This window comes from Erithacus rubecula (genome assembly GCF_903797595.1).
Source record: "Erithacus rubecula genome assembly, chromosome: 3".
Classification (NCBI taxonomy): domain Eukaryota; kingdom Metazoa; phylum Chordata; class Aves; order Passeriformes; family Muscicapidae; genus Erithacus; species Erithacus rubecula.
The window spans coordinates 47038160-47050621 of record NC_136689.1 but is presented as its reverse complement, the minus strand read 5'-3'; the positions used below and the strand labels follow the sequence as shown (position 1 = coordinate 47050621).

At 38.2% G+C, this 12462-nt stretch overlaps 1 long non-coding RNA gene across 1 annotated transcript in view; it reads right to left on the bottom strand.

The window, feature by feature from the left end:
* Positions 1-7713: 7713 nt before the first annotated feature.
* Positions 7714-12462, bottom strand: part of LOC306800501 — an 8074-nt gene continuing 3325 nt past the window's right edge. The window contains exon 3 of the long non-coding RNA XR_013773843.1: positions 7714-8487. This is a non-coding gene — a long non-coding RNA (uncharacterized lncRNA). The remainder of the gene's footprint in view (positions 8488-12462) is intronic.

The following is a 12462-nucleotide window of genomic DNA, read 5'->3' as shown; positions in this document are numbered from 1 at the left end:
TCTATTATGTCACCACAAGTCCCTTACTCTCAAAAGAGAACCATCAGCTTTGTACAGAGCTGCTGAGGAATGGTGACTCTCTACTTGGCTTTAGGCTTAGAATAATCTAGTTCACCATGGGTTTGAGGTTATTGTAGGAAGGAGGTCCAGCTGACATTCACCAGACAGATTACGTGGCACTGTGTAAAGGGCTGTCTGGGAAACTTCTGCTGACCACTCACCTCTCCCAGATTTGCTGCAGACTCACGGAGAGCCTTTTTTACTGTGCAGTCAAAATGACTGCAACACCTTCAGCTTCCATGTTCTTTCAGAAGGAAGTGCTAAAAAACTGAGGAAATAGACTGGTTTGAAGAGCCAACATAACACAATAAAACCTGCCCACAATCTAAAAATACCTAAAAGATTCCTATGAGGCCTTTCCTCTGAAAAGTCTTATGTTTAGAACAATTGGGGATGAAATGCTTTTTTATCGTGTTCAGCAATAAAAAAAGCTATATTCATAAAGGTCATTGGGAGATAAGACTTGACCAGCATACAATTATGAGATGTTATATAGTGATACGTGTCATTATAAACACACCATGGAGTCAATATAAACAATACTGAATTCAAAGTAAAACATGGACATGAGACACAGGAAAATATAATGATTTCATTATATTTGTTAAAATCACTCTTTCTATGCTTTTTGGTTTTATGTATTTTTTTTACTTTGCCACTATAATCACTTTTTATTTATAAGCAAATGCAGGCTTGTACAAACAGAAAAAAAACTTGTCACTGCTGTTACCTGCCTGCTAGGAGTGTAACCTGAGAACATTTGAGCCTTATCCAGACCTGGTGGGGGCTTGTAGCCATTGCTGCTTGAGTGCTAGCCAACATGTTTGGGCTTGCTCAGACTTGTACCCCAGCACAGTGGGCATGTCACAGGCCACCAAGAAACTGTCTATAAAAGAGGCAGTGGCAAAAGGTGAAGTGGACGTGTTGGTGGAGTGCAGACTCCCCACAACTCCAGCGCTGCTTGCCTGTTCTTTATCAATGGACTGATAATTTGCCTTATTGATTGACCTACCCAATTTTGGTAAGCAATTTATAACACAATCTTTTAACTGCAATCAGTTTTAACATGGGTTTCTTTTACCTCTTCATTAAGCTCAATACATTCTCTATGACATAAATTTGATGATATACATGCAAAATGCAAAAAATTTCTTGATGGCATATTCTGAGTTGGAAGCTCAAAAAATTCCAACTTCAGCCACTACATATTGCCATTTCTATAAGAAAATAGCATATAGAAAAAAATTGTACATAGCAGTGGATAGTGCTTCTTATGTACTTAGATGTTTAAAGACAATGTAGGGGCTACAGGGTTGTGGTATCTATTTGCAGGGTCTGCTATTCTTCCCTGTTGAGACTATTTGTGTTTTCAGCCAGGGTCTGGTACAACTTAGGGAAAACACACTATGCTGCTGTCACAATCCAAATTTGCCATATGAGCAGCTGCCATAAAAACCCTTTGGTCTCAGAGGAAACTTGAGAAAGGGAAGAGTTTCCAGGAGGAAAAATAATCTACAAATTCATCAATATAATCAGTGACAATTCATAAATTGTTTCTATCTAGAAGAAAGGAGAAGACAGGACTAAGATTTTATTTCAGAGATAGTCATATTTTCAGAATTTCTCTCCTGGCTGTTACTGAATACCTCACAGTCTATAAACTAGAGCAGAGAACTAAGTTTTCATCTTCTCTGTGCCTCAAATGTGCATCTCTGACTGAATCCTGGCATACAAGCATCAAAGACCAGTTACCTCTTGGAGCACACTTTGGTCCTGGAATGGTGGTTTTCAGATAAATTAGTCATTACTCTCCACTTCCCCTTCATTTAAAAAAAAACATAAACAAAAAACAAATCAGAATAAAACAAACAAAAAAACCCAAGCCAAACCAAATAAAAGAAAAACCCAAAACAAAAACAAAAACAACCAAAAAACCCCCCAAAAACAAAACAAAACAAAACCAAAAAACCAAAATACTAGTCAAACAAACAAAACAAAACAGAAAAAAAAAAAAACCAAAAAAAAACCCACCCAAACCTGAAAGAGTCCTCTTTGAGTTTGAGTTTTGATGAATGGCTTTATAAAAAGGCATCCACACACTCCATGGAACTGACTAGAGATTCCATTGCTACATGTGTGAAGAATCCAGTCATTACTTTTTCATTCCTGTTGAATAAAAGACCAATTTTGATAAAACTTTGATGACTTCTATTCAAAGTTCAGTATTTGTTGCAATGACCATTTTTTGTATACACATACTGGTCAGCTCATAGGAAAAGCATACAAAGCCAGGTTGATCTAAAGCATCAGTCTTGAGGAAATTGGAGAAGTTCATAATAAGCTCTCAGACATATTTTCAATACAGAGATAAACACCATTTATGCATTACTTGGCTCATCCTAAGTCTTGAAAGACTAATAACATCCAAAGCAGTTGTAACTGAGGTTCACATACTGAGCTGTCATTTAGTGGACATTAAACTAATTACAATACTGCTGACTTCAGAGACGAAATGTTCTGCAAATGATCTGTGATGTCTTTTCAGGCTGCTGTATCACATGTATCACATTTTCATGTACTGGAAATAAATCTCAAAGAACTGCAAATACATCTAGAGGAACAAAATGTTCAGGTAGCAATTTCATTAAATTGGGAACTTGAAACTAGCTCTGCTGCAACATGGCAGATTCCACTTTCCAAAAATTTTGTTTTCTTCGAATATGTTGGCTGGTACAATTCTCTTTGCATGCACTATTACTGCTCAGGATGTGGGGCATGACTCATGATAAGAATGATAGCTAGAGAAAACGGAGCTTCTGAAAAGTGAAATTGAAAGGGAAAAGCATGTCTCAGGATAAGTTTCAGCCCATCATCCAACCCCTGGCAGTGGGCTGTGGACACACTTTATCTTTCTAGTACCTTAAGGGAAGAGTTAAATAACTGTAAGTGCAGCATTAAACCACCTGCTACCAAATGCAGGTATGCTGGTTCTTGAGGATCAAACACTTGTATTTTTGTTTTTTTTTCCAGCATCCACTCGTCTTTAGTTCTCTGGTAAACAGTCCCAAGACCACCAGCCCACTGGCATCCTGCAAGGACAAACACCTAGAGCAATTCACCTGTGATTCAGGTCTCAGCACTGCAACACATTCCCACCCAGCAAACCTTCTGTTTGCTCTGGATGTAGTGGGTCCAAGCCCAGACACACACCTTCCCTTAGGAAGAATGCTGCAGTCCAGCTTTGCCCCCACAGTAAAGACCTCTGTAGTACAAATACCACCACACTTTTTTTTATATTGTCTTTTTAATGTTTGTTTGTTTGGGTTTAATTGAATATTCTGACTTGGACATTTGTTTCCAAGTTCTTCCTATGAACTTTGGGGTCTGTTATGGCATTATGTGACTTCAAGCATTGCTTACAACTAATAAATATTTGTGCAAACTTTGCCCATTTTTTAAGGAAAATACTTTTTATTTATTTATTTATTTCCAGCATTTCGTACTGAATGGAATACACAAGCAGAGCACAATGCATGAGCTGAGCAGATCATGACTTATCACCTCTGCTGCTTCCTTTGAAAAACAGAAGAGATGGCATGTTTGGCAATTGGAAGGTGAACAAGGAGAAGGAACAGTCCTCTCAAATCTCTTGCTGGTGTAGTGGTTCTGTAGATAAACACACAAAACTAAGTTAATTATCAGGCCTTTTTTTCCCCCCTGCAAATTACTATCACTCAGTAGTCATATGCAGAGGTTAATGTTATAAAAGAGTGGACGGTTTTAAATTAAATTAAGATAAAACAATAACTTCAGAATGGCTTTTCCAGAACATAAGCATCCTTCTAGGAAAAAAAAATAGTCAGATGTTATTGTAAGAGCTGGTAAGCTTTCATGCCCAAATTGCCACAACATTGAAACCTAAATCCAGGCAACTAATGTATTGTTTGTTATCCTTAGCCTTTTGCTGGGTATGCCACCTGCCCTTCTGTTCTGCCTTGTTTTCCATACTCAGAAATGAGCTGCTAAAACTCTTCTCAGAAATGCAAGGTTGTATGTACCCAGGACAGTCATCTTGTGTTGGCCCACCCCCTCACCCTTCCACTTGACAGACATCTTTTGTTAAATTAATACCACTGGAAAAGCAACAGAAAATGTTACATCTGTATTTGAGCAAGTGCATATAGCACTTCAGCTTTCATTGCCCTTGAAACAACTGGGAGTAAAATAACACTGACAATGCCTCCTATATTCTGAAAAAGAGTGAAATCCCAGAGAAATAAATGAAATACTTGTGCTCTGTCCTTGCTTTAAATGTGATGGTCTTCATCCCCATTGAGTAAAGTCCCAGAGTTACCATTGAGATTTTGTGTAGGCAAAAGTGTTAACTGCCAAAAGCTCATGGCTCAGACCAAACAGGTCCTAATCCTGCTTCTCCTGATGATTTGAGAATCTTGAAAGACTTTCACAGAGACAGGAATCTGACCTCTCATTCCCTGTTTAGGGCAGGTTAAACAAGATGGATTAAGAAATTTATTTTTCAAAACAGGTGCAGTGCAAAAGGCAGAGAAGGAAGAGGTGGAGATTCGTGCATTTGAGAAAAAGCTTAAAATTTCAAGAGAAGAGGAGATCCATTAATGGAACATCATTGTTAGCAATTAGAATGTTTAGGATGCCTACATACGTATTCCTTAAAGAAAAACATCCTCTACCCTGTGAAGTTCATAAATGCCCACCTAAGAAGATGTTGCAGCCAGGATGAGGGTGATGATGTGTAGATTGTCAGTACAGAAGAATGAGTTTCCAAGTCACTTCTGTGTGAGAAGATACGTTCTGAGGAAAAAAGGATGCTAGCCCAAGGACACCGTCAAATCCTTGTCTCTGTTTATGGAGGAATTCTAGTGCAACAACGTGAAAGCAATCCTTTGCTAAACACTCTCTTTCGGTCTCTAATAATGAATGCTCTTGCTGAAATTACAAAACAGAAAACTAGAAGCTGGTAGAAATGGACATGGAACAAATTAAAACACGTAAAAAAATTTTATAGGTTTCTCCTTATTCTTTAGTTTTCATTTTCTATGTTCTACACATAAAAATTCTGTGCTGAAGATACCAGGTTAATATCTAGAATGGTCAGGATTGGGAGAGAGAAGTTTTCAGACTGTTCAACTGAAGTTATATTAAGAACTGCTAATGTTAATGCAGAAGTTCCAGTTCAGCACTAGACAAATACAACTCTTACCTTTTTGCAAAGCCATAACAAGAGATACTCACAAGGAGGTGAAACATCTGTAAACAGACCAATTCAAACATGCTGTGGTCTGACAGCCCACAGACACAAGATCTCTCCCAGACAGACCTTTAGAGATACCACAGACCTTCAGATCAGGACAGTCACATCCTGGAACTCACTGAAAAGAATATAAATTCTACAGCTTTCCCACTCAGCACAAAAGAAGTTTCAGCAGGAAGCCCTAGTGATTTAATAAAAGATCCTAGAATACATTTTAAAAATAAATATGTGACCAGCTGTAAGGGACATCATGTTAGCTGTGCAGGCAACACAGGGAAGTTGAATACTAGCTACAGAACTAGTTGCAATTTAGGTGCTGAAAAACCTAGTGCTGAAAAAGGCATAAAAACTATGTCAGACACATCAAAAATTACTTCCAGCAAGACAGTTACTCAGAAACTTATCAAAAAGATGGTTTCCGAGTAATTTTTTCAGTTGGTGTTAATGCTTTCAGAGAGCAAAGCCAAGGCCAGTGACAAGTTCTATTTGCCAAAGAAGATATAAAAGGCCCCAAAAACTCAAAGATGAGAAAAATTTAGATTTTTCTGTAATGTTTTGATGAGTAAGGGTAACTCACTGATTGAACAAGATGCCAGAAGAATGATAGTTTGACGAAGAGAAGACTTAGAAAACTATCTTCATTCTGCACAGAAGCTACTATCCTCAAAAAAGCAGTAACACTGCCAAACCAGGAATAACACAGGAAATATGAAGGATAGTATAAGGGTCATGTCAGAACTTAACCTCTGAATTATCATTGAAAATCATTGTTATTACCCTGAAACCTGAAAATGGTATTAAATCCCTGAGAGGTATTTCCTTGTAAGTATCCTTACTCCTATGCAGATTATTCAGAGAACAAAAAGGAACAAGGAGTTTAAATGACTTTAAGCATTAAAAATGGCACTTAATTTGTCAAGAAATGCTGCCAGTTCTCTAACCACAGTAAATCTCAGCCTTGAAACCACTTAATAGTCAAGCAGTCACTGAGAAAGGAAGGGGAGGAGGGGAAGAGTTTGATGTCACAGGGTGCCACAGCAACCCTAACAAAGTCTAACAAAAAAATCACAATAATGTAAAGCACATCTAATATAAAACACACAAATATTGCAAACCACACATAGTCTAACTGTGGGGATTCTGCCCATGCCAATGTGACTGGCATGAGTCAGCAGCAGTGAGAAGCAGCCTTGAGTGCTGACAGACACCTGCTCAGCCAGACCTGCAAAGAGCTTCCCACAAAAGCGCTGTCCTAGCCAGGGAGGGGCAGCAAGCACTTGCAACACTGGCATTGGAGAGAAGTAAATTAATCCAATAGTCACTCGTGCTCTCCTATACCCGAGGCACTGGTTTTATGGAGGAAAAGTGTATGGGATCAGACAAGTTCCCTTGGTGGCCAGACTGGGCATGGAGTGATCAGCCATGTAAGTTTATATGTCAGTGGTGGAGCAGAAGATATGGTGGCATGTGTCTGCTGGAAATGACTCAGAACATTCCTGATCAGTGCTTTGAAAGCAGCTTTTCTCCTCTTCTACATAACTATGCAATCGTTTTGCATGGTCACAGGAATTACCCTTTTTCCAGTACCGTGTTTGACTTTGTTGTTGATGTCGGAAAAAACCAGTCAGTTGTTTACCAGAGCATTCAATTTCTTATCAGCAGATCTGGCTATGAATAATTATATCACTTATTAATACCATAGTAAGCCAGCTAATGGGCCACAGATGCCTAACAAATAACAGGATAAGAGAAGAAAGGGCAGATTGGCAGGAGGTTGTTTGTCTTTGCGAGGGTTGAATTATAGAACTGGTCGGGATTCAAAACTATGAATCATTAAGAACATGAGCTCAGCAGTTTTACATCAGTGAGCTCTATTGACTGTAGGGGAGCTAATATTGATCTACTAAACATATGGGAATGAGGAAGCAGGTCCTATATAGTTAAAAATGTGTTTTAATGTCTGTCCTTTTGTTATGAATAGATTTGGATTGTTTGATTTGTCCAATTAATCAAATAACAAAATTAAATGTAGCAGCAATTTATTAATAACAGTAATTGTATATAAATGAATACAATTGAAATGTATTAGTTACATAGATACAAAATTTGGCAGTGAGAAATTTAGTATAATTAAGTTCAAGGTTTGAATAAAGCATAAGCAAAACTAGGGATACACCAACCGGGGGTAGGGTAGGGCTCTTCCTCTTACACCGTACCAAATTAACCAAGCTAAAAATCTTATTTGTACACTATATGCTAATACATATTAATACAAAATCTTCTAGAAAGATCCTTCTAGTTTCTATTCCTAAAATCTACATCACTATGTTGTGTTGTGCTTGCCTCACCAGTGGTCCGGGCCTCTCCTCCTTTCGGGGGTCTTGTTTTTGATGAAGGTCTGGGTCTTCCTCAGTGTTTGCTGTTTGACCTTGCAGGTAGTACAGGTGCACTAAGCTTAGTATTATATAATTAGGCATATGTTCCCACAGCAGGCCTTATTCTGTGTCTAATGCCTGGAATCAACCCAATTTGGCCCAATTCAAGGTCAAAAACTTTATTTCTAGCTGCTGTTACTAGATCTACATCCTTACTATCTTTTACTCCCAACGAACATCTGGAGGATAATTCTATCTGCTTTGTTTAACCATTTCCTTTATCCTTTTTGCTTTATAACAATTAAGTACAATTTTTCTATCGATATTAAGCAACAATTTTGTAAATATTCTTACAATTTAATTAGTATTAATCACATTTATAACACTTTGAATTGTGTTGGTTCCCTGAAATACCCATGCATGACCAGACCTTTATCCAAAGCCTCTGAAGGGATAGGTGTCTTTTCAGGTTCACGGTGACAGAAATCTTTGAAACATGACTGGAAACAAGATCATTGTGAGTTACCATGCTTGTATCTCCCTTATCACAGTTTGCAGTACCTATGCTGATGTTTCTATTAACTGAGGTGTTTCTGAATATAAAATAAAAATAATTAAAACATCTTGCCTTTCCTTCATAGCTGGGATTTTTCTTCATTTGTGAAAATGGGACAAAAACTTGTCTCACTAGGCTGCAGACATAACTGTTGTGAACTCTGACATCAGAGAAGAAGTTGCTGTACAGCACTTTGTTTTTCACTCCTGAAAGGGAGGAAGAATGAATGTTGCATTCAGGGAAGGGAACTCAAACTAGGACTGCTTTTCTATCCATAAATACAATTCACTAGGAGATAGCACAAATTAGCCCAATGCTATTAGAGGCTATTTCATGGGGCAACAGGGGAAAAAAAAATAGACAGAAATTGTATTTTTTCTGTTTTATTCACAGAACTTGGAGACCCTGTACTAACATCAATTAGACCAGGATCACATGGGCTTCCACCAGTATGCTCTATCACATGTTTCCATACAAATAACAAATGAATATTTAGCAAGCTGGAATATAGTAGGTGAAGAGCGAATTTGGGATCTTAACTATACCATGAATTTCCTTTATGTGCTCAATTCATGCCATGGGTCATACATGGATCTTGAGCACATACTTGTATCTCTCCTCAAATCTTAACATTTGTTAAAATTTGTTCATAAGGCCCTTCAGCATCCTAGTCTCCCATCTGCAGTGACTTGGTGCTGATACCCTCTTATTTTATTAATCCAAATATCTCTGTCACATCCCTGTCACTCTGAACCATAGTACAAGCCTAGATAAATAGGAGCTGAACATGGCCCTCTTCTTTCATTCTGACAAGCCAGAGCACATCCACAAACACTTAAATGTCTTGGCAGCCTTCAGTAATAATAACTAGCCCTGCTGCCTGTTGAAATACATAGATACCTCTCTTCAGGGTAGGGTTACTTGAAATACAAGACATTCTTCAATTCAAATGCGGATTTTCCATTTCTTCACTGTAAAGAAGCAAGTGTGTGAGATATGCATCAGTTTCAAGGCAAAGTCTGTTTGCAACATGACCTCCAGACTTTATGGGCTGTCCACCAGTAAACAAACTAAGCTTGATGGAAATCTATCATTTCAGCTTTGGCTATTGAAAACCGAGAACACATGTGATTTAATTTTCAGCTCTTCATGAAAAGGATGAACAAGGCACAAAGCTCTTTCCTTTCTTCTGTTAATCCAACCTCCTCATAGAGAAACTGAACCATAGCCTTTTGCTGACCCTTTTCTTTTATGTAAGAGAGGAGACTAAAGGATTATTTTTTTTTTTAAAGCAAGGGAGGTAAAGTGATGTCGCAATTGACCAAGGCACTGAAAAAAATTCTAAACCACCAATTCACCTTGAAGTTTCCAAGTATTCAGTTTCCCAGATCTTTTCAGGGAGCCAAACTTCCTACCTTGATGTGGATCTCTTCTACTGAGAAAGCACATAAGTTTTTAGATGATGGGCAAAAAATGAATACTTGCTCTAAGAATAGGGTAAGAAAGATATCAAAGAAGGAAGAGAAAGATATGAAGGTAAGAAAGGCAAGAAAGGCAAGAAAGGTATCAAAGGAGGACTAATTTAGGGCTGATTAGCCTTCCACAGACATTTGGTATTATAAAATTTGACTACTTAAAGTCACTCAGTCACAATCAAACCGTACATCTAATTGCTAATTCCAGCTTTCCCTAAAATGCTTCTGGAAAAAGCTACATCCCTGAAAATTTAAGTTAGTGCAGAATATACTAGGTATTTACAAACTATATGCAGTCAAGTAATTATTGCACCATAGAGAGGAGAGTATAAGCTAATGGAAACAGGGCATGAAGCTTTCTTTTACTATCAAGTGTATTTAATGCAACTATTTTATACCTCTAAATAAAATGCAGCCTTTCTGACTGCAGTAGAACTGCATTTGTTCAAATGAGAAGAAAATCTAGCTTATAGAGCAAGAGATAAAAAAACTAATGGAAACCCTTATTTCCCTAAAATAAGACAAGAATACTTCACTTTAGGAAGCTGAGTAGCTTTCAAGAACTCAAAGTTATTTATGGTAATTTTACAATGATCAGATTCACCCCTTTTGCTATATAATACATTTTTAAACTTAGTGAATCAAAACCAATTTGATTAAAGAGCAATCTTTGGTATAGGATCAATTAATTTATTTTGCACAGGACTTCCAGCATTTCTAATTATTGTTGTAATGCTCCTAACACTATTAACTGTCCTCCCCATCAATTCAGCATTCTTCAGCTCGGACAAAATTCTGGAAAAATTTTCATTCCCACCCTTCTTAGGCATTGTGACTGCTGGATTTAAGCCACTGCGCAGCATTGAATATCTTCAGTCTTTAACAGTTGTTACACTCACTGGACCTTGAGCAAACTCTATAGAGATAACTAAGCTCGTCCAATTGGAAGAGAAAACTTGAAAGTTGCACTGTCAGAGGCTTCTGCCACAATGTAGCCACACGACTTTTTGAAAGGGAAGGACTAACCAGAATGGTGTGCAGAAACCGGAAGAGGTTAGATCTTCCCCATTTTGCAGCACAAGCTAATGTAATCCTTCAATAACAACAGAGTGGGGAAAATCTCATTTTACAAGGGATAACAGAAAGGAAAACCAAGAATATGAGTAGCCACGAAGACATGAAAAAAATTAAGGCAAGATTCTTGCTCTTCTCCATCTGAGCTCTGGATACCATGAGGTTCTCCATTTTCAGTCTTGTGTTTCTCACCATCAATTAATTTGATGCTGTCTGAAGTAATAGAGTCCAGTGAAATAATATATCCCCATTTCTCCTTTTCACACTGATCCTGCACTCTGCTTAGAGCTTGGATTTCAAAGCTTCCTATTCTTTCCCTGTATAGACAGCCAATTACCTTGGCTAGACAACAGACCATGTTACTCGTTACTCATAGAGTTACACCAGCGAACCTAGAAAATTAACTGAGGATCACATAAATTTCACAAATCCCATTTTAATGAGATCTTAAACTGAAAATTCTGAAGAGACTTGCCAGTCTATGAGTCTTCTCCACCTCCCAAAAGAATTCTGTCCAAGCTTATTTTGATAGAAATAAGTATGTGGAATTGGAATACAGATCTGATCATAGGAACTAAAATGAAAATAGGAACCTGTACAGTAAGTATTCATGTAGTATTATTCATAATAGAAGTGGAGATATGGCCGCTAATGGAGTTAATGACCCTTAATGACCAAGACAACTGAAACTGATCCCCCAAAGAAAAGTATTTAGAATTAGCATCATTACCATAATATAGTCTCATTATGTTGTGCACTGGACCCAATTTTGAATGTTTAATAAGAAATCCTCCCTTGCCCATGTACTGCTATTGAACCCAAAGGAACTGTTTGTGGGGTGATTATTTACATGATTAAGGATTGTGCTATAAGATGTGAAGTTGACTTAGCAACATGTTCTCTGTATTTAATTCATTCTCTTAATATATTTATTAACCAAGTAAATATGTTGAAGCACAATGTAATAATTATTATTTGCATTTTTATAAAACAAGTAAAGAAGGTAGAAGTGAGGGGAAGATAATCCCACACAAAAACCACAAGGCAGGTCTAGGAAGGAAGGAAGGAAGGAAGGAAGGAAGGAAGGAAGGAAGGAAGGAAGGAAGGAAGGAAGGAAGGAAGAAGGAAGGAAGGAAGGAAGGAAGGAAGGAAGGAAGGAAGGAAGGAAGGAAGGAAGGAAGGAAGGAAGGAAGGAAGGAAGGAAGGAAGGAAGGACGGAAGGAAGGAAGGAAGGAAGGAAGGAAGGAAGGAAGGAAGGAAGGAAGGAAGGAAGGAAGGAAGGAAGGAAGGAAGGAAGGAAGGAAGGAAGGAAGGAAGGAAGGAAGGAAGGAAGGAAGGAAGGAAGGAAGGAAGGAAGGAAGGAAGGAAGGAAGGAAGGAAGGAAGGAAGGAAGGAAGGAAGGAAGGAAGGAAGGAAGGAAGGAAGGAAGGAAGGAAGGAAGGAAGAGGAAAGGAAGGAAGGAAGGAGGAGGAAGGAAGGAAGGAAGGAAGGAAGGAAGGAAGGAAGGGCGGAAGGAAGGAAGGAAGGAAGGAAGGAAGGAAGGAAGGAAGGAAGGAAGGAAGGAAGGAAGGAAGGAAGGAAGGAACGGAAGGAAGGAAGGAAGGAAGGAAGGAAGGAAGGAAGGAAGGAAGG